The 26,854-nt window shown below is 47.8% G+C and overlaps 1 protein-coding gene across 9 annotated transcripts in view; it reads right to left on the reverse strand.

The window, feature by feature from the left end:
* Foxn3 (forkhead box N3) overlaps positions 1-26,854 on the reverse strand; it is a 396,979-nt gene that overhangs the window by 218,140 nt on the left and 151,985 nt on the right. Inside the window, exon 1 of one of the 9 annotated variants that reach the window (XM_028886614.2) lies at positions 3,157-3,248. The exons of the other annotated variants lie outside the window; for them this stretch is intronic. The gene's annotated coding sequence lies outside the window, so the exon portion shown is untranslated. Of the gene's footprint in view, positions 1-3,156; positions 3,249-26,854 lie in introns of those variants that run through there. 9 annotated transcript variants of the gene reach the window in all.

The raw sequence follows: 26,854 nt of genomic DNA on the forward strand, positions 1-26,854 counted from the left end.
ACGGTTGTGCATGTCCAGCGGACATAGACACTTACGCCTAGCCAGCTCCGGGGCAAAAGAGCTATTTCCGGGCCAAGGCATCTCGCGTGACCAGGACCCGGTGGCTTTGTGTGGTTGCGTAAGAGTGCGCAACGCAACCATGTGATCTGCGCATGCGTGGAGCAGCCACATCGACCTGTGTACGCGTGCGCCACCCAGCCTTTATAAGCCAGAGCCATATTCCCGGCTTCCTTCCTCTTCTCCACAAGCCTGAGCACTCGTCTGTCTCTCTCATCTTAATAAAACTCTTGTTAGTAGATTCTGTTGTGTTTTGTGACATTTCCTCGCAGGGTAAGAACACCGCTAAATAACTAACGAGAGTTACTTCCAATCCCATAAAACAACCCACAGAAGGGTCTTGGAGGCAAATTGTAACCAGAAACCACTGGTTTGATGGTTTGGTTTTATTTTGTCCCCCCCCCTCCACACACACACAAAAAAAAAACCATAGGGAAAAATTGCAACTTTTATCACATTTGACAAGCGTAACCGAGGACAACAAGGAATTCTTCAGATTACACTGTAAGGAAATACATTCAATTCAAGGACATTACACCTAGAGCGAAAAAAGCATGTAACCTCGGGCACTACCAAAAAAAAAATGGAAATGAAAGATAAGCCATTAACTAGAACTAGAATTACTGAGGAAAATAAAGTTGAGAGAGCAGCTAGAAACTTCAGAACAGGCAGGCAAATTCCACACAAATTGTAACAGATTCTCCCCCCCCATCATCAGCATCCCCTACTCTTATCAATGACCCAGAACAGAGTGTAAAAACAACGACCTGACAAGAAAACACAGGGAGACGGCGGTGTCGCAAATAGAATGAATGACTCCTACAGACGCAGCCCCCTGGTACACGACACAGAGAAAAGGGGAGACGGGGCCTTTTTGCTCGGTGTATGCAGAGCTAAAACTATGTACTTCCTTTATGAAGAGCGTCTCTTTTGGCTCAATGAGGAGTTAAAGCCATGCACCAGAGAAGCATTAATACAGGGAAGGTAAACAAACGGTCATTCCAAGCCTCTAAACACCCACTAACACAGCCTCTAAAATGACCACTGTTTCAGCGCAGGAAGTTCTATCACTGGACTCTAGAAAGCATGATGCAGAGCTTCAAACAGCCAGGCAGGATGCCAGCATGCTGCAGCATTTTCCCACCGGCTGGACAGAGGTATAAAAGGTGGCATCTCCCAAGTGGATGCTGGATGCAAGACGCCATCTCTAAAAGAGGAGAAAATCTCCACAGGGGCCTCACGGCCCAACCCAGGCAGGGCAGTCCAGATGCATCCAGTTCATCCAGGAAAACAAATAGCTCTCCCTGTCACATAAGGGAACTAATCTATGTCATAGAAAAATGGTAGCTTGTATCTTCAAGTTTGGAGATATTACCGAATCCAGCCTGGTACTGCTTTTAACTTCCTTATGAAGAAATCGGGGCAGCTTGGCTCAAAGTTTCTCAGCTTCCCCTAGAAAAGGTTCTAACTGCCAGCACAGCCACACAAGAGAGAACTACCCAGCCAGTGAAGTCAACTTTAGCCCCAAATGAAAGTTTTATGTCTCCTGAGCTTCCAAACAGGAAAATTATATCATGGCTGACAGTAAAGTAATTTAATTGCACTGTTGCTATGACAACATACTGCTCTCTTTCTTTTTAATTTGCTTATTTGTCAGCAGCTTCCCAAAGGAACTAACATGCTATTCTCCATGTTTTCTTTTGTTTTCAACAAACACTGCCAGCAACGTGGTCCTCTAAGAAAAACTCTTAAATGCCAATGCCAAGAAGAGGTGCTCTGAAGGGTCCCTAACCCCTGAATTGTTTCCCCAAACTCTCCATTCACTTCCTTCCCTATAAAATCCCGCGCTTTTAAACAGTATGGAAGGCTTCTGACCACTGTACTTCTTCTGTTACAACAAAACAATCTCTAGAAGCCACAGCTGAGGAGTTTTCCATTATTATACCCTAACTATAAAATTTTCCAAATCTCTTTTCCCTCTTTTTCTTCTTTTAGAGGGGTGGAGGGATAGGAAAGTGTGAGCATGCAGTCAAGCAAACATTCTTAATCCGCTGCTAACAACGTCTCTTTGAATAGTTATCCAGTGACCGCCTTAAAATTTTCAAGCTATTGGTTACGTCTCACACACCCTCCTTTTGTTTTGTTTTGTTTTTTTATGACTTCCTGTGTTTTATCTTCCTTTCTTTCTTTCTTTCAACGCAGAAAAATGGATCAGGAAAGCTTACATTTTTTTGCTACTAGCAGACCAGCTCAAATAACTGACAATGCCATTATGGCCCAGGTCTGAAGAGATGCTAGTGATGAACTTTTTCAAAAGTTGAAAAATCTTCCTCAATCGAAGCTGAACAGGCTCAAGTTTGGGGGACCGGGAACCTCCCCCTCCTTGCGCGCGCATACACGCACGCGCTCCACTCCCTTTTACTGTACTTGTCAAAAACATTTCAAGGGGACCAAAGGGAGCAGCGATTGGCTGTACCCCGCGTCAATCAGCGGCGTTGCCAGGCAACGAGAAAACTGCTCTTCTACGCGTACACAGGGCAATTGGGAGCTCGCATACCTTCACTGCCGGTCAGATGTCATAAACCTTTTATTGGCCGCAGCGTGGCGAGCCTAAAAACAAATCAATAAGCGCCCACTGCCCCCCCAACTCACATGGGGACCCAGAAAAGCTTGCAAATAATCGGGGTACAGAGGAGTAGGGCCCCGCGGGTCTCGGGATGCTCGCGGCCGGTTCTGAGCGTGCTCGGTTAGGGAGGGGATCTTTGTTAGGCGCCTGTTCGCGGTCTTGGGGTCTCCAGTTGATCTGCACCCTCTGACGGACCCGGATTGCTAGGGATGCCTGCTCTGCAGACAATACCAACTCTGTCGCTCTCAGGGTCTGTGGGGAAACCGAGGCACGAGAAACCGCCAGCTCTTTGGAGCAGGAAACTCCTGGTCGGGCAACTTCCAGGCTCAGGGCTGGGGGTCCTCCCACTCCGGGTCCAGCTTAGCCTGCGCCCCGCACAGTAAGACCAGTCCTGACCGCTGCGGGCCACCACGACGGCTCTCCAGCGAGGACCCCAGCCTGGGTGGCGCGGGAGGGCGCGGGCGCGGACTCACCTGGCCAAGCGCGGCGCGGGGCCACCGCTGCCTTCCGTGCAGCCGACAAAGTTTCGCGGGCGCCCAGCGGGCATCGCTCGGGGCCCCGCTGCGGACGCTCGAGCCCTGGGCGGGCGGCTGGGGGCGGCCGCGGGTGCGGACGGCAGGGGTGCGGGGGGCGGCGCGGCATGGGCCCCGAGCGAGCGTCCCCGGGCGCCGCGTCCTCCCGCCGGCCCCGCCGCTCTCCACGCCCCGTCCCGCCTCCGCTCGCCTCCGCTGCGGCGCGTCGGGCCGGGGCGCGCCGAGCGGCGAGAAATTGTTTCCACTGCAAACAAAAAAAGGCGACACATGACCAGGCAGGAGGAGGGGAAGCGCGGGGAGGGAGGGGCGGAGGGAGCGGGAGAGACGGAAAACGTGGGCCGGGCGACCCCGGGCTGCGGCGCGGGCCCTCAGGGAGGCCCTTCGGCCAGGCTGGGCCCCGGGGCTCCTCGGCAGCACCCTGGGACGGAGGGGAGCCGGGCAGGTGGCGCGGGGCTGGCCCCCTCCCCTGCTTCAGGCCACATGAGCGGTGCTGCGCAGCTGGCAACGTGTCGCCGCAGCGCTTTTACCCCGGCCGCCTGCCTTACAAGGCTCGAAAGTAAAAATAAAAAGAATTACGACGCGAGCGAGGCTTCTGAGGGTGAGGAGAGAAGATTGCACTTCTCTCCAACTACTACGGTAGCACTCCCGGGGCGGCTCCAGTCCTCTTCCACCATGCACCTCCTGCCGGGGCCGAAAAACTGATCCCCAGCCTCCAGCCTAGGTTGCCTTGGCTGCGGAGGGCGGGAGGATGGCCGCCACCAGGGAGAGAGAGGTGCACCCCAAATACAACGTCAATAGGTTCTCCCCATGGGCCGTGCTAAGGAGCCTTCTACATCTGGAAGGAAAACAAGTCTCCCCTCCTGTGCACTTTGAACATAATAAATTAAATGATAATTTGCAAACAGCCACCCCTCTACCCCCACCCCCCGGGAATGGCGCAGCCACTTCTCCCAGTCTCCAGGCACTTCCAGAGAATGGCCACCCACTGCTAAAGGCACACCAGCCAGGCTGCCTTTGGAGAGGATGAAAGCAGAGTCCAACAGGACACCCTGCTGGTGACATAAATAAAAATAGAGATTGCTCACCACTCCCAGGTAGCTAGGCGAGCAGGTTCTACAAAGAGAAGCCCAGAGCCATCCTCCCACGCCCACCTGAACAGTGTGGACAGCTAGCAAGAGCAATCTGTGTGATCTGGGCTGAAAACCCTCCAGCCGAGAAGTAACTTTTAACCTAACCAGACCAGGGACAGGAAGAGAGAAAGGTGAGAGAAATACCACGTGCTTCTGAGAAGTTTTTGTTTCAAAAAAAAAAAAAGAAGAAGAAGAAAACCCAATCAAGCCGAGATTCCATCCCCCACTTAACTAAACTTCGAGATTAGGTAGGTGGCAGGGAACCTTCAGTGATTCAGACTCACTGAGACTTCACTCCTTGGCCAGCAACTAGAAGACTCAGAGAGGCAAGTCCAAGGTAGCCTGAGGTCATCCGGTCCCACCTCCGATGTTATTGAGCACATAATGTGACTAAGCAGAAGGTACCCCGTGGCAGACATATTAGATCATCTCAGGAGTCTCAACACCAGTGATTCTAAGGGCCAGTCCTGGTAACCACAGGCAGGACAAGAAAGAGAAGGTCAGTCACCTGTGGCCCTGCTAGGGCAGGTCCCACTCCTCCAACAGCACAGGTCACCCTACAGTGTGTGAGCTCCACCGGAGGAATCGGGTTAGAACTGACCTCAGAGAAGTTGTACTCTTCAGTTCAACTCTACCTAGTCAGCTGCTAGCCGGGCTAGCCCCCAGCCCCCTCACACTCTAGCTAGGCATCTCTTGACATGAAGTGGGCATAGCACATTATTTTCTCTCCAGCCCTTCTTCTGTACCCAAAAAAGCAGGATGTGAGCCCAAGGTGATGATGTCCAAACCGGGTCATTGCCAACTGTTAGCCTCCTAGTGTGGGAGCTGGGCATGCCACATGAACACAAATTTAAGCAAACGTAACTAGTTTAGGCTCTAAGAAGCCATCAATGGAGGGCGGAGTACAGTGAGTGAGGCAAGCTGCCTTTCATAAGCCTGGCGTGCCTTTCTTTTCTTTCCCTCTGAGGGTCTTTGGTTTCTTACATTCACAAACCTGAGGGGCTTGTCTGTGGAAGTTCATGAGACCCACCTGGGCAGGTACTCCTAATCCTGATATCCTTAGATGGTGTCCTATGACCTCTAATTCAGGCAATGGATGTAAAAAGCACAACAAACAGATTTATGGAGTATGGCTTTTTTTAGGGGGAAGGGGGTACGAGACAGTGTTTCTCTGTGTAGCCCTTGCTGTCCTGGAACTTCTTCTGTAGACCAGACTGGCCTTGAACTCACAGAGAGCCTCTACCTCTCGAGTGCTGGGATTAAAGGCTACCATCTAGCAAATTGTATTTATTTATGTGTTTTGTTTTGTTTTTTTAAATCTGTGAGTGCTCTGTCTGCATGTATGCCTGCATGCCAGAAGAGGGCATCAGATCCCACTCTTAGATGGCTGTGAGCCACCTTGTGGTTGCTGGGAATTGAACTCAGGACCTCTGGAAGAGCAGCCAGTGCTCTTACCCACTGAGCCATCTCTTTAGCCCCATGACTTGATTTCTTAATTTCCCTTTTCCATTACAGATGTGCTAAGAGATGTCAGATGGTGCTCTCCTAAAGAGAGAGTATTAGGCAGACCTTACCTGGTGTGCAAGAGCCACAGGTCAGCCTGCTGTTGACTGAAAACGGACCCAGCCAGACCTTTGCTGTAAGCCGGAGAGAACCTGGTATGCCCTCTTCCAACTGTGATTCCACAGATCCCTGGCTCTGGGACATGTATCCTTGACATTATCCTCCAGGGGCCAAATTACTTTAGGAATAGTCTCACGCTCAATTTTCTTCATGTGTTCTCCAAGTATACCCTTATATCTTGGGTGCCAAGAAATCTCAGGCAGGCCAAGTCATCGAAACGATTGTTTCTTATAGCTATTTGACGGCAGAATCCTATCTATGACCTAGAACTCACTTGGGAAAACATTTCTTTTCTGGATGGGGACTTGAGGAGAAGACCACTCTGTGCCTCTGCTAAACATGGGCTGGTGTACCAAAAGACCTACGTTCTAGAACTGCCAGCCCCAGTCAGTGTGGGCCTCAGTTCCTCCTTCATGGTTCTTAACAGAATAGTTGATAGTCTCGCTCACAGCAATGGCAACTAAGTAGATACAAGGGACACCTTTGCTTAGGTGCAAAGACCTGAGGCAGCCTGGAAAGATGGCCCTCTGGTCCAGGATACCTGCAATTAACTGCTTCTAGTAAAAGGGACACACAAGAGGGAGCCCAGGGCGGTCAGAGCAGCTGGCTGCGTGGAACTGGGGGTGGGGGTGGGGGAGGGAAGCAGGCAATTTCTCTTTCTTCTCCCTCCCTCTGGTATGAGGTATTTCTAGTTTCTCTCCAGTATACTCCACTGTACTCCCTGCAGGTCGGCTTGTTAAGGTCACACACGGCTGCCCATGAAGCGTTCCGATTTCTAACACCCACCACCTGCAGACTGTCTCAAGCACTCTGTTATCCAGTTTAAATTCTCGGGGAAATAATCTGACTGAGTAATGTGTCCTCCCCACCCCCGCCCGCCACACACACAGAGGAGAGGCAAAGCATGTGGTAGAGTATCTGATACTTGGAGAAAGGAGGGTAGATAACTTTGCTAGAGAGGAGCTCTCATAAGTATGGTTGGAGTTTGACCTGCCAGGATGGAGGAGATCTGAGGAGTTGTTTGCCTGGAGAAGTCCCGAAGAATCACCTGGGAAGCCACTCCTTACAAGTCCCAATATCCTTAGACAGGATCCTAGCATCTACATCAAGAAAGCCCCCATAGCCAGGTGGTGGTGGTGCATGTCTTTGATCCCAACACTCGGGAGGCAGAGGCAGGCAGATCTCTGAGTTCGAGGCCAGCCTGGTCTACAGAGGGAGTTCCAGGACAGCCAGGCCTACACAGAGAGATCCTGCCTCAGAAAAACCCCAAAAAAAAAAAAAAAGGCCCTCACTGAATGATTGCTGACAACCTCTACTCTAGGCAGGAGTCGTAAAAGGTGCAAACAGATTTATCCAGTATGACTTGATTGTATTCAACATGCCCTTGTTTGTTGAACAAATATTTACGGAGCACTGTGTTAAGGGCCAGGGGGCCAAAGTCTTGTTCCTCCAGGGTTTATATATTAGGAAATAGGTGTGGAAGCCTCATAACAAAGCTCATGGAATGCCAGTGTGAGTGTGCCCTTCACACTCTGTCCTCAGAGAAGAAAATGGCTGGGGGTTTTACAACCCAGAAGTTGCATTATCGGAGAAATGGGATTCCAAAGATGAACGGGATGCTGGAGACAACACGAAGTTTTGGAGAGGGAAGAAGAACACGGAAAACCAGAAGCTGGCAGACAGCTCGGAAATCACGGCCACCATGCATGCACACAGAAGGCAGAGCAGGAGCTGAGAGCTGCTCCCTGTTGCAGCTCACGTTCACATACATACAAGCCCCGGTCCCATCCCCAGCGCCAAAAACAGAGGGAAGACAGACAACTCTGTAAAAATGTGTTGTACAGATAGGGAAGAGGGCTGGGGAGATGGCTCAGCAGCTGGGGTACGTCTGCTCTTGCGGAAGACTGGGGTTCAGTTCCTAGCACCTCATCAGGCAGCACACAATGTAATTCTAGTTCCAGGGGATCCAGTGCCCTCTTCCGGCCTCCACGGGCATCTATCTGTACACATGGTATACATGCATACGCTCAGCCATACACACACGCACACGGAAGGGCGTAAGTCTTTTTTCTTTTAATTAGGGGGAAAATACTAAGTTAGTGGTTCCTCTGAGAACTAGTTATTTTTGGTTTTGTGATTCTTTTATACTTGCGTTTTCTCTTTTCTGGAAGGAATACCCACTACATTTGTAGTGGTCTATGCTTCCTATTAGAGCAGGGCTCCCTGTTATTTAAGTGTGCATCAGAATTACCTAGAGGGCTAATTTAAATGCTGCCAACTGTTTCCCCACACCCATAATTTCTGGTTGCGGAGGTCTAGGCTAGACCTGACATTTTGCATACCTAAAAAGCACTCCAGGCTTAAGAACCATACTTTTAGAACCATATTGTGAGATTCGCTGAATTCCAGGAGAATCTATTGGACTGGAGGTGGGGGAGGTATACAAGTCACCAAAAGACCAGGAGGTTTGTCCTATGAGTATGAGAAGGGTAAAGACAATCCCTTAGTCATGCCTTGGCCATAACACATGAGTGGAGAAGGGAGAGACCCTCGGCTGGGAGGCCTGGAGGTTCCTAGGTGAAGTGGAAGGCTTGCTCACCATCTGTCAACTTCTGTGCCTTCCTTCATGTGTTTACCAGGCAGAAGCCCGAGCGAGGGTGGAGCCTGGGAAAGGCTGCTGAGTATTTCTTCAGCAGGGAGTAGGCCAGGGTGCTAAGGGAGGCAGAAAGTTGGGGTGCGGGACAAGGGGAAGTGCAGGTGATGATGGGTGGAGTGATTCATTAGCTCAGGCTCCCCTGCCAACCCTGAGCCTGTGAAGTCACCTGCTAGAGGCAAAATGGGAGTGTAAACCTCTCAGCTCCTCGGTAACCATAAACAAAGTGGTAAAAACCGATGATGGTCTAGAAACCAGGCTTAGTCAGTTCATTCAGCCCACAGGGATTCGCGTCATTAAGAGATCCCAGGAAAAAAAAATGTGGCACTAGCCATAAAGGACAGGAGGAGACCTGGGGAACATTATCTTATATAGAGTTTTTGTTTTTCTTTTATTATTTTATTTTATATACATGGGTGCTATGCCTGCACATATGTCTTCGTATCACCTGTGTGCCTGGTACCTTTGGAATTCAGAAGGCGGCCTTGGATCCCCTGGAACTGGAGTTGTGGGTGGTTGTGAGCTGCTATGTGAGTGCTGAGAACCAAACCTGGGTCCTCTGCAAGAGCAGCCAGTGCTCCTAGCTCCTGAGCCTCCCTACAGCTCACTGGAGAGCATATATGAAGCAATCATAAATACACAAGCACACCAAGCCGAATGCCAAGACCAGAACAATGCAGCCCAACAGACACATGGTAGGACTTACCAGCTAGATGACGCCAGGCAAGGGACAGAACATCTTTCCCTTCTACTTAGTTCCCTTATCTTAAAAAAAAAAAAAAAAAAAAAAGGAATGGAGCCAGGTGGTGGTGATGCACGCCTTTAATTCCAGCACTCAGGAGGCAGAGGCAGGCAGATCTCTGTGAGTTCGAGGCCAGCCTGGGCTACAGAGTGAGTTCCAGGACAGGATCGCCAAGTAAGCCTGATATCCCACGTTAGATCCTCAGAATGCAGAATGACAGGAGAGAAGTAGGTTTGTCCTCTGACCATCACACACACACACACACACACACACACACACACACACACACACACGCACCAGCATCATACATACAAATAATAATAATAATAATTAATAATACTATCTAATGGGGAAATGGAATTATAATAACTAATTACATTAGCCAGCTTTGGGTCACTACTACAGAATGCCTGACATGATTGACTTATAAAGAGGAAAAAAAATGCATTTTTTGGCTCATAGTTTTGGAGGCTCCTATCAGTGGCCATGTTGTTTTGGGCCTGTGGTGAGGTACACATCATGGCAAGTGTATGTGCTGGGACAAAGTTACTACCTCACGACTGGAAGCTAAAGAGAAAGTTGGAGGTCACAAGACCCCACAATCCTCTTGAAGACATGCCTCCAATGACCCAGACCTCCCATTTGGCTCCACATCTTCTAGGCTCCACCTTCCAATAGTACGACCACCCTCGGGACCAAGCTGTAATACACGAGTCTTTGGGGGATGCCAGCATCCAATCTGTAGCAGCCTCTCACTGAATTGTGATGATGATTAAAGGAATTAATATTTGTAAGGAATGTATAATGGAACCCAGGTATGTAGTGCAGGATTTTGGTTAAGTAAATAAATCAAAGGAAAGATTTAGTTTGCACGCTGACATATTTGCATAACAAATTATAATTTGTATGCTGTATCATGGACTGTAAAAGACAAAAGGAAAGAGTAAATATTTGCTATATATAAAAAGAGGGAACTGGGTGTGACGGTGCATGCCTATAATCCCAGCACTCTAGAAGCAAGGCAGAAAGATCAGGGGTTAAAGGTCATTCTGGACAACAGAGGGAGGTTAAGGCTACACGAGCTTGGTAACAAAGGGGGGAGGTGATATTTATATATGCAAATATATAAATATTGTGTGTGAGCATACTTTTTTTTTTAAATACCAGGTCTGGCATATAGCCTAGACTGGCCTAAGATTCCTGATCCTTCTGCCTCAGTCTCCCAAGGGCTGGGATTATAGTTTTGTACCACTACACCTGGTTCAGTGTATTTAATTTGCAACTTTCTCATAACTTAAAAAAAAAATAAACTCATCCTAATCAAAGGCGCCAATTCACAAAAAAGAAAAACAAAACTGGTACCATCCCCTCGAAGTGGCTCAACTTCAGTGGAGTCAGAGAAACACACTTTATAGCAACTGTAATAGCTCATCTGTCAGATTGACTCACTTAAAAGTGTAAACAGGGGCGCACGTGTTGATGAGAAGGCAGCCCCAAACAACTGCATGGAGGGTCCACCTTAAAAAAAAAAAAAAAAAAAGAATTCAAACGTGTTTGCTGAACCATGCCATCGATCCTAGATTGCCAGCTGATAGGATGTCTCCTGGGTATTTCCATTCCACCCGACTTCCTGATCCCTGAGGCAATAAATTCCAGAAAAGCAGGAGTCAGAGCAGCTGGACTCTGGGATGTACATGCAACATTTATGCCAGGAGGTCTCCAGCAAAGGCTCCCCAGAGTGCACCTAAAAGTGGTTCAAAGATATTGTTTAAAAAAATCACGAAAACTGCCTAGCGGTGGTGGTGGTGCACGCCTTTAATCCCATCAGAGGCAGGTGGACCTCTGTGAGTTCCGGACTAGCCTGGTCTACAGAGCAGGTTCCAGGATGTAGCCAAGGCTACACAGAGAAACTCTCTCTTGAAAAACCAAAAAAAGAAAAGAAAAGACTCGTGAAAACTTGAAATTGTGGAGATAAGAGGCTGGAGACATATTATTAAACCATAAGCCAGCCCAACCCATGGCCACTTTGCTCCCTCATATTTTCATTTTTCAGGTAGTTTTAAACAGTTTTTAAAGGCCTTAATGAGTTTCACATTCTCATAGACTATATAAAACAATTTACCAACAGTTCATAATGTAAGAGTTGAGGGGTATAAATATATTGGCAAAGCTTTCCACAAAATTAAAAAAATTAAAGTATTTCCTGAGCTTTTCAACGGAGGCAAGGGAGGTAACAAAATAGTCCCATTTTAAAAGCTAGCACTAGGAACCAATGAAATTGCTCTCTACTATAAGCCCTATATTCTGAGATATGAAGTCTGTCACCCTCCAAGGCTCTGTTGAAGCCATTGAGTAGCAAACTTTCTCTGTGAAGACACAAGAGTTCCAAACACCTGTGCATTTGTTGTTGTTGTTGGGGGGGGGTGTAACACGAATCTTAAAAGGTCTTATTAATAAAAAACACGGGAGCCAGATATTGGGGTGAACGCTGAAAGAGCAGAGAAACAGAACAAACCACAGCTAACCTCACCTCGCCAGTTTCTCAGCTGATCCTGTTTCCTCACACTGGAAGACTCTGAGTCCTCATCTGAATGGATCTCAGCTGAACTGCTGCTAAAAGCTTAAAAAAGCTTAACAAGACCTCTAGCTCCTGGTCCTCACGCCTTATATACCTTTCTGCTTCCTGCCATCACCTCCTGGGATTAAAGGCGTGTGTCACCATGCCTTGCTGTTTCCAGTGTGGCTTTGAACTCAGAGATCCAGACAGATCTCTGCCTCCTGAATGCTAGGATTAAAGGCGTGTGCTACCACTGCCTAAACCTATGTTTAATACAGTGGCTGTTCTGTTCTCTGACCCCCAGATAAGTTTTTTGGGGTGCACGATATGTCAACCACGTGAGGGGTGGGGAGTGTAACATCTACTTGCAGGACTCTTCTACAATGGTGGTTGTTACCAGAGATGAGGTGTGTGACTCGCCTCCATCCCCCGAACCTAGGGAGCCCTGTGTGAGCTGAAGCAGACCCAAGGACTGGGACAGTGGCTCCTCCCACCCTCCTGGGACCCTGCCTACAACGGAGAGCACGCCCTGCAGGAGCCTGTCAATCTTCAGGATGGGGGCCACATTTATCTACTGTCCATTCTCCTCTTTGTAAACATGATGATGTATAAAGAACCACAAACACCTGACCGTTGTTCCTGGGGCAATGGTTAGGGGCCCGCAAGCTCTGGTCTCAATCTCTCCATCATCACGTGACCTGTTTGTGTTCGCGAGCACCAAGCTCCAGGTTGAAGACTCCAGGAGGCACACTTCTCCATATGACAGACACACCACAGCCAGCTCACCCTCAGAAACTCCACACGGCACTTCAGCCCCTCTTGGGCACCATTTTAAACGGCAAAATCACCAAGCAAAAATAGAAAAATGCCAAAACTGTGATACTAGATGGATCACAAACAGGACACTGTTTGGATCTCAACTCACTCCTCAGCTAGGGACAGGCACAACGGACAACTCAGGCCGTTCACGGTCCCACATGTATCTGAGAATGACCATGAGCAAGCACACACAACTATTAACTTGGGGGTTACAAACACAGTTTGAGAAGTGGGCAAATTCACAAGTAGAGACTCTACCAATGACAGCTGTCTTCAACCAACGCTCATTTATGTAGCACCTAGCCAGTGCCAGATGGTAGCCTAAGACTGGTATCTTTGGTACAGGAAATGTGCCTGTAGGTTCATGTGTGGAAGTATGGTCCCAGCTAGCGGCACTATTTTGAGGGTAGATGGTAGAAACTTTAGGAATCAGGACACACCTTGTCTGTTTCCTCTTCCCTGCCTCTCTCTACTTCCTGCCCACCATGATGTTTGAAGCTCTGGTCTGTAACCAGACAACCATGGACTGAAGCTTTCCATCTGTAAACCGAAGTAAAGTTTTATTCCTCTTAAATTGTATTTTAAAGGCCAGGCAGTGGTGGCTGCCTTTGATCCTAGCACTGGGAAGGCAGAGCCAGGGCAGATCGTGAGTTCGAGGCCAGCCTGGTTTACAGAGTGAGTTCCAGGAGAGACATCAGAACTACACAGAGAAATCCTGTCTCGAAAAACCAAAGGAAAAAAATGTATTTTAAATAAATCAGGGATTAATCACAGGGACAAAACATCTAGCCAATCCCAGCACTCAGGAGGCAGAGACAGACAGATCTCTGAGAGTTCAAGGACAACCTGGTCTACAAAGTGAGTTCCAGGACAGCCAAGAATGTTACACAGAGAAACCCTGTCTCCAAAAGACTCTCCCAGCCTCCCAAAATTTTAGTCTCACAATCATATGAGGAGCTATTAGATTTCATTTTCTAAATGAAGACCCGGAAGGTTTGGCCACCTACCCAAGGTCACACAGCTCATAAGGGATGTGTGGGAACCAATACAGTCCTCAGAATTCTGAGGAATCTGAGATCCATCAGAGAAACTCAGACTACCTAGCTTGTTCTCAGTGACCTTCCTTGGGGGCAGGGACATGAAGGGGACAGCAGCTATGAAGGAAGGCACAGAGGGAAAGCTCGTGATGAGGACACAAAGGAAGAACAATAAGAGGACTTTTTAAGACAGGGTTTCTCTGTAGCCCTGGCTGTCCTGGAATTTGCTCTGTAGACCAGGCTGGCTTTGAAATCACAGAGTTCTGCCTGTCTCGGAGTGCTGGGATTAAAGGCATGCACCACCACTGATAAGGGGACTTTTAATCAGAGAAGGCAGTACTTGCAAAACAAAAACAACAACAACAACAAAAAAGCTCACCTGTTGATACAGGATGGTATGTTACACACACACACACACACACACATACACACACACACACACACACACACACACACACACACACACACACACACACACATCAACCAGGGGCAGGAGAGATGGCTCAGTGGTTACGAGCACTTGATGCTCTCAGGTTCAGTTCCCAGCACCCAGGATGGCTCACAACTATCTGTCACTCTAGTTCCAGGGGATCTGATGCTCTCTTCTGGCCTCTGTGGGCACCTGTATATACACAGCACAAATACATACACTGAACCATACACACATGTACAAATCAATCAAATAAATAAATCTTTTTTTAAAGGTAAATAAATAAACCAGATACCAAATGTCAAACAGACTGCAATTACTTAGACAGACAGACAGACAGCACGTGGCGCAGTGTACTCAGAAACTTCAATCACTTTCCTTGGAAAAAAGCAAACTCCACTCTATGCCCGTCTCTGGCCACTCATCTACTAACTCCACCAAGACAAGCAGCCTCATCGACCCTTGTGGGAGCCCATTTTCAGGTTCCTCGTGGCTTTACCCAGCAGGTCCGCATAGAGGATGATTGGACCACCGGCCTGAGTGAAGGTGTCTGAGATCGTCTGCACTTAGCTGTGCTGGGGGGGAGGTCTTTTGCTCCACCCCTTGGCATTTCTATAAATACCCTGGGGCAGAGACAGCCAGGGTCCATTGGACTGACTAGGTTCTAGGTCCTCTCGAGGTTATCCGGTATTTTCTGTTTATTTCTACATTCTAAATCCTTCTATCTAATATTTCCTGCTGCTCTCCCTCAAGAAAACTCTGAAGAACTGTGGGGTTGGTACTGCAGGGTAGCCGCCCCACAGACCCTCCCTCCTCTGGCAATCATGGGTGCCTTTGTGATTCTCCCCGGTGAGCACATGGTTTCAATGGTTCGCTCCCAAGCCTGGCCACCACCAAGACGTGCCATGCCGTCTCCTGTCCTGCTTTTACAAAGGGATATGAGAGAAAGCAAACACCCTAAAGCAGGTGAAATTTCTCAGAAACGGCACATAGCTTCAATTATTGGCAAACATATTTCCCCACAGTACAAAGTTCCTTCCAGAGACCAGTGACTTCCCCAGATTGTTACGACATCCAAACCTGCCGTCTCTGCTGCATGGTCAAGCTCACAATACTTTCTGTTTTGCACCCTCTGCTGCCTCTCAAATGTGGCCTCTTGTGCCTCGGTGTACATGTGTGTGTCGGGGGAGGATATCACATGTGTATACATGCATGTGGAGATCAAAGGACAGTCTGTTCCTTAGGTATCAGACACTATTTTCTGAGACAAGGTCTCTCACTAGCCTGCCAAGTAAGCGAAACTGGCTGGCCTGCAAGCCCCGGGGATTCTCCTGTCTCTACCTCCCCACCTCTGCGATTGCTAGCAGGTGCCACCACACCTGGCTTTAAAGGGGGTGGGAGTGGGGGTCCTGAGAATAACATTCATGTCATCCTGAATGAGCTATCTTCTTAGCTCCTGGATGCCTCTAAGATTTTTTTTTTTTTTTTTTTTTTTTTTTTTTTTTTTTTTTTTTTTTGGTTTGCGGTGCTGGGATTTGCACTCAGAGCCTGATGGATGCTAGGCAAGTGTTCTACCACTGAGCCACCCACAACCTTCCCTTTAATCCTGTGACTCGGTGCAAGCAAAAGGTGCCCATAAGCTGTGAGGCATGACAGCATGTGTGCACCTCATCACAGCAGGTGGAGGCTGGAAAGGAAGTAACCACACAGACTACTGTACACTGTGTGTGTGTGGGGGGGGTGGCGAGGTGTGCATTCAACAGCACCTCACATCTCTGTACTCCAAGCCATGTGACTGGTTTCAAAGATTTGCCCTCCAAACAACTAGGCATCCTTTTTTAAGCTGGCATTCCTTCCAAAGAGGAACACACTGAGCGTCCTTCCTGTGTGCCTCAACACAGTGCTGCGTCAGCTATCCAACAATATGGATCCTGGGAAACGGTGCTGCCCACACTGCTCATGGTAGCCACTAGTGCCTGTTGCCAGAGCAAATGTCAAAAAGTGTTCAGAACAGAGGTCTAAGTACTTGGCCGACAGGGGGCCACCCATGGACCAAGGTGTGCATATCAGTGTTCTGGAGTCAGGGTAGAGTGTAAGTCTAGGAGTAAGTGAACATCAGAGCTCATGGATGCTGCCTAGACCAAGCTCAAACGGAGATAAATGGCCCTGTGATATTTGATTCAAAACCCCACCTACCACTGGCATACATAGGCTTGCACACACGCCAACCTCCCAGGCATATCTCCTATGGCACAGGAAGGAGGCAGCCTCTATGGTTCATTTTCTCTTATCAATGTGTGCTGGTCACTGTCAATCCTCCTGACCTCTATGTTGCCTGGAATCTGTGTGTGTGTATGTGTGTGTGTGTGTGTGTGTGTGTGTGTGTGTGTGTTTTCTCAGTCATGCTGTGCCTTATTCTTTAGGATATGGTCTCTACTGATTCCTGGAGCTCACCAATCCAGCCTGGCTGGCAGGGTACTGATCTCTAGGGAGCTGCCTGCAGCCACCTCCCCAACACTGGAGTAACAGACATATGCTGCCTCACCCAACTTTTCATCCCAGTGCTGGAGATCCAAACTCAGGCCTTCACGCTTTCAAGCATTTTACGATTGAGCCATCTCCTCAGCTCCTTGGCTGGGATCTGGAAAGGTCTTCTGGTCAACCCCTTGGTAGGAGCCATACAGGTTCAATTATACCCCTGCTTATCCAACACAGTCGCTTTGCTGTGGACCAAGGGTCTTTATCCAGACCACCTTCATATTCAGAATTGGAAAAACACAACCCCTGTCTCCCCAAACTCCAACCATAACCCCTACCTAACATGTGTCTGCCAGGTGAGAGCCCAACTCAACCGCTACAAAACTTTCCCGTTTACTCTGCTTTTGAAGAACTCAACTATCACATCAAACACAAAGGGAATACTATATAGTAGTTGTTGAATAAAGAGAGGAGGAGGGAGGAGGGAGAGAGAGAGAGAGAGAGAGAGAGAGAGAGAGAGATTCCTTTCATCCATTTCACTATCTGTAGCAGACACCACCAAAACATTTTTTTAAATTCCCCCAAAACTTCTCTTTGAGCCTTCAAGTACATAAGGCCCTGAAATGTGAGAGTTCCTGGCCCAGCACAAGAGCAAGAAACGCAAGGTTTCTAGGAACACAAAAGCCAGCCCAGACCTGAAGGGGAACAGGCGGCCCCCGACGACAAGGCATCCAACTGGCAAGCTGTCATTTTGCTCGGCGGCTGAACAGAAGGCTGGAGTAATGACAACCACAAAACTCATTTAAAGTCTGAAAAGGTGACTAATGAGCTCATTCATGCTGGCTATAAATTATTCACTACAACACTGATCCCACTCAAGGCAAACAGTAGAGTAAACTTTAAACACAGACCCGGCCGGCCGGCCGGCCTTCCAACGTGCAGCAAGTTATGTCTGTAAGACTTTCCACAATGACAGGGATACTTGTCCCTGTTGTCTACTGTCACATTAGTCTTCTGTTTACTTTTTTTTTTTTACTGCCTTTAATCAAGTTAAGCAGACACAGCTGTTACACATTTATTTCTCTGCTTTTTTTTTCATTAGTTATTACAAGCAATCATGAAGCCCTAAAAATAACAGCAAATTATATTCTCTAGAAATTGAAGGCTGACCTTAAAATGAAGCCCAGGTCTTCAGAAAGAATATTCATACGCACATGTTGGATACGTGACAGCCCCACACAAAGGCGAAACACAAGTGTCTGCTCCACTCTTGGAGAGCTTTGCAATTTGCTTCTAAATTTCCTTTGGTTCTGGAGCGAACGGGTTTGCCTCGAAACCTTCCGCTACTGACCCTGCTTCCAGCGGTCATGTTTGGGTTAAGATTTTCACGAAGACATTATCATCTTAAGCAAATAGATGAAACGTCTGCCGGCTTTTTCCAGCACTGATAGACAGCAGGTTCCTTGCGAACTCACCCCAGTGCTACAGATTGCTTTCGGTTTCCTGTTTAACATTAAATGAAGAATTGTCGCTCTTCTGTTTTTACAAACCGAACTGTTTGCCACCACTGTTGCTACTAAAAGCATGATGACCGTGGCTAAGTGCTCCCCTTTTCTCTTCTTGTTTATCCCACTATCATTTTCAAGACACCGTAAGAGTTTCGACTTTCAGATCTGTTTGATAGATTCATTTTCAAGTCCCCAAACAAGCACTTCACATTAGCGCTTCGTCAGATCTCTGAACATTGTGTATTTTTAAACTGCTTTGGATCCTTTGAAAAGGAGCCACAGGAAAGACTAGTATTCAAATACCCACGGACGGAAGCTCTAACTAATCAAAAGTGAAAGCAGCAAAGTTAGATGTTAGAGTGCTCGCTCACTGGGGGGATGAATGTCTGGGGCAGGCAGACCCGAGTCCACTTTCCTCTGGGCCCCGGCTGTTCCCTGTGTCCATGTAAGGAAAATCATTCATATTTTCAGTTTCTTGCATAAACTAAATGAACACTTTGTTCACCGTTTCTGTTGCCTGAGATGCAAAAAAAAAAAAAAATATTTTTGCTTCAGAGAAAGGGTAGTCCTGCAATATTGATGGCAAAGGCCATTGCCACCTACCAACATCAATCTGTGAGTTTCATCGTGTTTATCATAGTTTTTATTCACGTTCCGGATCTAGCAAGAATTATTCACTTTAGGGCCACCCCCCCCACCTCGCCCCAAAGTCCTGGAAGTTGCTTTGGGGTCTCTTTTCTTTAGTTTTTGGTCAATTTTACATCTTAGAGAAGTTTTTTGTGTTTTGTTTTGGTTTGGGTTTCACTGTGTAGCCCCTGGCCATCCTGAAATTCACTACCTAGACCAAACTGGCCTCCAACTCACAGAGAGCCAGCCACCTGCCTCTGCCTCTCCGGTGCTGGGATTAAAGGTAGACACTGACACAACTAGCTTCATAGAGCAGTTATTAATTCATATGAAAACGGAACATTAGTTCTATCCCCACATGTGTGCTACATCTTTAGGTTTTTTGTTGTTTTTTAAGTTTTGCATTCTTATAAATTGGTTTCTTTCATTACATTTATTAATTTAGGCTTGTGTGTGTGCACCCATGAGGACACGTGAGGAGGTCAGAAGGCAATGTGTAGGAGTTGGTGCTCTTCTTCTACCACGTGGGTCCCAGGGATCAAACTCAGGTCATGGCAACTGGCAGCAAGCACCTTTATCCGATGAGCTATCTTGTTGGCCCACAGTGTAAAGTTTTTGAAAATCTAACATCACAATGCAAAAATCCAATGCCAACCAAATACTTGGAAAGGTCTGAACAGAGTCCTGCTGGAGGGTCAGCTGCTCGACAGCTCTCCTCCAACTCTTCTGTGCAGAAGGGTGTGGACAAAACACTACTTTGAAAGTGAGCCTCTATCTCTGTGAGTTCGAGGCCAGCCTGGGCTACAGAGTGAGTTCCAGGAAAGGAGCAAAGCTACACAGAGAAACCCTGTTGTAGCAGGAATTGTTAGAAAGTCTTATTAATAAAACCAAACCTGGGGCCAGTTATTGGGGTAAAATGCTGGATGGTCAGAGAGACAAAACAAGCCACAGCTAACCTCACCTGGCCAACTTCTCAGCTGATCTTGTTTCCTCAGACTGGAAGCCTCTGAGTCCTCATCCAGAATGAATCTCAGCTGAACTGTGCTGCTCAAAACCTAAAAGCTTAACCAGCCAAATGCTTAACCAGCCAAATGCTTCTAGTTCCTAGTCCTCGCTCCTTATATACCTTTCTGCTTTCTACCACCACTCCCTGGGATTAAAGGCTCGCTTTCTGGGATTAAAGGTGTGAGTCACCATGCCTGGCCATTTCCAATGTGGCCTTGAACTCACAGAGATCCAGAGGGATTTCTACCTCTGGAATGCTAGGATTAAAGGTGTGAGTGCCACCATTTTCTAGCCTTTGTATCTAGTGGCTGGTCTGTCTCTGACCCCAGATAAGTTTATTAGGGTGCACAATATTTTGGGGAACACAATACCACCACACCCTGTCTTGAAAAACCAGAAAAGAAATTGAGCCTCACATTCCGTCCCTCCTGGCAGTGTGTCTGACAGACACAGGCCACCTTTCTCATTATTGGTGAGAAACCTGGCATGTCCGTAGACTGTGTGAATATCACCCTGCTCCTAGTTTCCCTGGGGTGAACCACAAAGGATGTCAATTTTGCCGGGAGACATTCAGCGCTTCAGAACAACAGCAGTCAAAACAATGGAGAGCAAGTCCTCAAGGATGCCATCCAAGGAATTGAGAGCACAGCTCGCTCTCACTGCACAGCTCTCTGGTGTTCCCTGCAGGCCAGGCACCGTGCCAGGAGCCCTCCCTGCATTATTTATTTCATCTTTTACTGCCTATCTTTCACAAGGAAGGCACTGCCATCCTTGTGGACAGAGGACAGACCCCAAGGCTAAAGAGAAGTCAAGTGACTTATAGGTAGGGAGGGGTAAGACTAAAAAGTTAAGACCCTGGACTAGAGAGATGGCTCAGCAGTTAAGAGCACAGGTTGCTGTTCCAGAGGACCGGGGTTTGAATCCCAGCATTCACATGGCAGCTCACAACCATCTTTAACTTCAGTTCCAAGGGGTCCAATGCTTTCTTCTAGCTTCAGTGGGCATCGTGGCCATGTCAGAAGTTAAGCCCCCGGGGTGGTGTGCGGTGAACTGATGGGAATCTAGGGACAGAGCTTCATGGGACATCCTTGGGTCACTGGAGGCACTGTCCTGGGGAAGGGATTAAGATCATTTTCCAGCCACTCCTGGATTTCTTGTGTAATCTTAGTGTTTAGGAGGCTGAGGTAGGAGAATTGCATTGAGTCTGAGGGACTATAGAGGCTCTGTCTCAACACACACCACAACACACACACACACACACACACACACACACACACACACACACACCACCCCAAAACAAAAATATTAACTAATGTTAGAAGAAAATGAAATCTACAAGCCCTGTGGGTAGGCAGGTCCAGCTCCACCATCAACTAACTATAAAGGCTCTTAGATTGCTAACAATGACCCATCCAAACAGACTACTCAGCACAGGAGCCAACAGACCTCTGTGGTTTGAAGTCTGAGGTGGCTTTTCTGTTGCCTGTGACCAGAAGTACCTTTACAAACACCCATATTGAGTTAGTGGTTGGTGGAGTTTCATTTCCTACCCACAGAAATTTCTAATACAACAAAACTGTTTAACAGAATTAAATTAAAAAAAAAATTTTTTTTGGACAAGTTTAGTGACAAGACTTTATAAGATTAAATGACTTAAGAGGAAAGACCCAAATTGTAAACTTTACTGAGCACTTTCAAGGTCTGCTCTAAATAATAAAGCAAAGCCATATTCATATAGTTCTGCAGATACATGGGGAATTATGAATGGGAAATTAATTGTAGGGAATCCATGTCTAACGAAGACAGCTGTGCATTTAACCAGAAGTGAGCACAACCCCTCACTACTGGAAGTGAGCTCATTCTTGGGGGTAAGGGAGGATGCAATATCTCATATTGACATCCTGAAGCATGCAGTCTAAGACTAGGTTTTAAGAAGAAATAAGGACAGACATAATGGCTGTTTATTGAGTAGTTACTACATGACAGACACTGAGCTCCACATTTTATCTGTTTTATGTCATAGAAAACTCTCAGCTTTCTGTGTTTAAAACAAGTCACTATCAAAAAAAAAAAATCTTAAAGTGCTGTCAAAGAAGAAATTTTGCCAAAACTGACAATGTTTCCTTAAAAACTTACATGGCATAATCCGTTATGAAGCTTAATGTTTTTCTAAGCTATTGTTCTAACAACAACAAAATAACCCAATCAACCACGTCAGGGCAATGAACAAGCGATCTTGCTAGTTCTCCATGCAGAAAACAGTATTCCAAAATCAGAGTCTATGAAGAAATGATTACAGAGTTCACAGTGCAGAAAGTGTAGGGAAAACGCAATGCCAAAGCACATTACGGAGCTGATTAGAAGCAACAGCACGCTACTTTTCTGGGTTTTTCAATATTTCAATTGTCAGGCTTTTATGCATGTTTGTGTGTGTGTGTGTGTGTGTGTGTGTGTGTGTGTGTGTGTGTGTGTGTGTGTTTTCTTTCATCATTTGAAATAAGTGCTCACCCTTCTACTTTGTTGTGGTTCTGTTTGTTTGTTGATGTGGGGGGGGTTGGTGCAGGCACATACACCCTGAGGCTGGAGACACTCTAGGAAGCCTCCTCCACTTACACCCTTTTGTGTTTGTCCTTTACACTCTTGATTGTTTTGTTTGCTTTTATTTTGTTTTGTTTTCCGAGATAGGGTCTCTCTGTGTAGCCCTGGCTTTCCTGGAACTCTCTCTGTAGACTAGGTGGCCTTGAACTTGGAGATCTGCCTGCCTCCACCTCTCCTGTGCTGGGATTAAGGGCGTGTGCCTCCACCGCCCAGTTTACACTTTTTTCCTTAAAGAGGGTCTGTCCAAGCTGAACTGCTCTTGGGCCATACAAAGTCCGCATCACTCAGGTGTCCCTACCTTGAAAAGGCTTCGATCTCCTGGGCTGTCCTCTCGAGCTATGTATGCCAAGAGCTTTTTGAAGCAGATACAGTTTATGATGAGGGACCCTGGCCTCAAGTGAGGAAGAGCTAGGCCTGGACCCAGCAGCGGGCTCTCAGGTATGTCAGCTCAGCTGGAGGTCGCTAAAGAACAGAAGGACCAGCCTTCTCTGACTGAGCAGTGCACTCACAGGGCTTGGGGGTGAAGGGAACTCTCAAACCAGGCAAGGACAGTCGCTATTTCAGTTTCACTTTGATCGGAAGGATCAGTGGGTCATCTTCCATGGTGGGTGGTAGGCTCTCTCTTCCGGGATTATTATGGGCTAGACAGCAAGACAGACCACTACGGGGATGGTATGTGCGCAGGTTCAGGTCACATTGGGGGCTGAAGGCTGCCCTCTCAAGGAAGAATGAGGAGAGAGGACCAGGACTGTGGGCATGCAGAAAGGGAAACCTTTACCGTCAGCCTGGCTGTGGCTTTACCTTTTCCCCTGGCTCTGCCTCTCCCCTGGTGCTCACTCCATAGCCAGGCCAGCCTTCTTCAGGGGCCTTTGCACTTCCCTCGCTTGCAGAACTCAGGCCCCTCACACTTCCACTCTCAATAGTAACTACAGCTGCTGAAAGCTCCCAGTCAACAGCCCTGGATACTCTGTGTGATCGCCCTCCCTGCAGACCCCGTCCCTGCCTTTATTCCCCATCATCCATCTTGTTCCAAATGATAGGTGGCTTGTGACTTACCTTCTTGGAATGGTGGTTAGTAGAGCAGGGAACACAGTGGCCACCTGGCCTTGGACGTGGCCATTCTGACAAGGACAAGTTCTGGAAATCACATTCAGGGTCTAGCCTCTCCTTCCCAGACATCCCACCTACTAACTTTGGAACATCCTCCCAGTTAAGCCGGCAGGTACAGGATGGTGTATAGATATGCAAAGTGCGGAGGTGGGGAAAACCCACCCGGCTCCCAGGCAGCAGGGAGAGAGCCCAGTTAACATCTCTAAGGAATTCAAGGGTCCCCCCTTGAAACCAGAGATGTGGTAGAATTGAATTGAGGGTTTGGATCACGGGAGATGGGGGTGGGGAATTCCTCAAGATTAAGTGCTTTTCCAAGTCCTGTCTAGTACCGTGAGATCATTAAACCTGCTCTTGACATTGAGTGACCTGAGGCTAGCTGGCTTTTCCAGTGGCTCTCAGCCTCCCAGTTCTTTATACTGCCCTTTCCAAGCAGTTAGGGGGTCTCACTGTAGATTTCTTTTGATCAACTACCACCAGCCCCTCGGCTCAGCCAAGGTTTGAGAAACAATGAGTCTGTTCTCTAAGCTGAAGTCAGGACGTGGAGGTGAAGACCACAGGAAGTCTCCCTCCCTGCCCCCACCTACCACAGTGACCACTGGGAAGCCAACGTGTCTTTTGAGATGGCTGAAGAGACAGAGAAGCTGCCAGTAAGCACCAGAAGTCTTTACAAGTACAGGATTAGATGGGGGATTCAGGGGCGGCTGGTTGGTCTGTCTGAGAAGTAATGAAGCCACAAGAAGGCTACATTTCTGGGTTTCTTTTCTTTTCTTTTCTTTTCTTTCATTTTCAGTGGTGAGGGTCCAACCCAGGAACTTGAACACTCTAAGTAAGTAATCTACCTAAGTATCTACTACCCCGGGGTTACGTCATCAGCCCCAGTGTTTGGAGACAGAGTATCCCTAATATGGATTATAAGTGACCTTGAACTCTCAAATCTTCTGCCCCAGCTCCCCCACCAAACCCAACAACTTCAACTTTTAACCTTTTCACCGACACCTCATCTAGTTAAAAGACCAAGGCTGATGATATGGATAGGGCTCTGTTGGTAGAATGCTCACCTAGCATGTCTAAATCCCTGGGTTCATTTCCCAGCATCCCATAATCTAAGTACAGAGGCACACAGCTGTAATCCTTGTATTCAGGAGGTGGAGACAGGATAATCAGAAGGTTAAGGCCATCCTTGGCTACACAAGAAGTCCGAGGGAGGCTAGCCTAGGTTACATGAGACACTCAACGCAAAATCAAATAAAAGACACACAAATGACAAGATGTGTAGTCACAGCAGCTGGTAGCCCTTGCTGGACAGCCAGGGTTTGGGGAAGTCATGTGACCTCTCTGTGGTTTAGTGCTGTTTACCTGTGAAGTGGGAATAGAATACAATCTACCCAGGGAAACAGCAAGGAGGATTAAACCCCTTTTGAAGTACCCTCCAAAAAAAAAAAGGCATTCCATGTGGTAAATGCTATCCAAGCGCTTTCTATGATCATGTCAAGACTAAAAAGATTTAGAAGCTGGCAGATGGGATGGCTCAGCCAGTAAGGGTGTTTGCTCTGCAATCTTGGTCACCTGAGTGCATCCTCAGAACTCAAAGCCCTGCACGTGTGCTGTGGAGGGAGTGTGCCACACACACACACACACACCCCGTGTGTGTGTGCGCGTGCGCGTGCAAAAAAAAATAATTCTGAGACGAGCTGAGCGCCTACAAAGAAGGGTGGGAATGTAGTTCAACAGCAGAGTGCTTGACTCACAATATGGCTCTGACTGGCCTGGAATTCACTATGTAGACCAGGCTGGCCTTTAACTCACAGAAATCTGCCTGTCTCTGCCTCTTGGGTGCTGGTGTTAAAGGTGTGTACGACCATACTCCGCTGAACCTCGTTTTAGGTGATGCTGAGGCTGGAACCCAGAGAGCATCACACACTGTAGGCAAGCAAGCACTTAGCAACTGAGCTCCATCCGCAGTCCTAGGTTTGGTTTTGTTCTTTAAGGAAAGAGGGCCTGGGGTACAGCCCAGTGGTAGAGTGCTTGCCTCGCATACAGGCCCTGGGTTAGATCTCCAGCACTAGAGGGGCAAAGGAAGAGTACCCGGAAGGAAAGGAACTCCAGGAAAAGGAAAGGGGTTGAGAGAACAAGAAATGCATAGAGCTAAGCGGCCAAGAGCACAGAGAGCCAGGGGAGAGGCTGGTTCATCTGAGCAAAGAGCCATTCAGTGAGTGATAGACAGATGGCTGGGAATATAAAGTTAGGGCCAGACCATGAGGAATCTAAAGTCCTAACTTACAAGTTTCGGTTTAACCTGGACAATGGGGAGCCAAGGAATAGTCGTATAGCTAGTAGGTAATGATATTCTGAAAGCAATATCTTAGGAAGAGAAATCTGGTCATCATGTATAGGAAGAACTGGAAGAAACTGAAATGGAATGGGGTTGGACTTACAGAACACAGTGGCTGTCACATTGGGACATTGCTTTAATGATGAAAAGAAATGACTTTTGTCTTCATGGTAACTTATGTTTTCCTGTGTGTCCTTGACCCTTCCCCCATGTCTTATATATTAATACCTGACAAATAAGTAAGACCGGAGTCCAGCAAGGAAAATATCGCAGATTAAAAGAGAAGCCAAGGTCAGGTCTTCGTGTAAGTATTCCTCTTCCGAGAGACGCACGGAGGAGGGCTGGAGTACCCGTCCTTTGACTGCCGGCAGAGGAGGAGGACTGGTACAGCATCCAAGTGTTTGTTCCTATCTTCCTGTAAAAGTCCGTCCACACGATCACTGACAACCCCAGCAAGGCAGCTAGCCTAGCTTTCTCTGCGTGGAGTTTCCAGACACTGTGTGTTCACCTTTGGCTCTGCGTTGTTCCCCGGGTTCCTGGCATCCTCCCCCCTGAGGGCCTCCTCAATCCCTCAGACCCCTGGCTTCAGACATCGGGGTTGACAGGCACAGGCAGGCTTGCTTCTTGGAGTGGGAGGCAGCACAGAGCAGAGGCTGAAAAACTGCCCCAGAGTGGACAGCCTGGAGTCTGCATCCCATTGTGAACCACCACAGGTGACCAACTCTGGTTTTCCGATGTCTGAGCTCGGGGTCCGGAGAGAACCCTGGGAATGGTAAGCACCCATGGGTGTCCTGAGCCTTAGCCTGCAAGGTGTCTGCAAAGCGTTTGAATGCAGGGCTAGGCACGTGTGCAGAACTCCATGGATGGAGCTGCTGTCTTTTGCTTTACTGGGTTGCCCTGAGATCTGGCTGAGTTGCTCCAGGGAAACCAGTCTTGCTGGGTTTTATTTGCTGGGCAAAAGGCGCTTCCCTAATTTAATTATCGTATAC

Source organism: Peromyscus leucopus, chromosome 14 (assembly GCF_004664715.2).
Source record: "Peromyscus leucopus breed LL Stock chromosome 14, UCI_PerLeu_2.1, whole genome shotgun sequence".
Taxonomy (NCBI): domain Eukaryota; kingdom Metazoa; phylum Chordata; class Mammalia; order Rodentia; family Cricetidae; genus Peromyscus; species Peromyscus leucopus.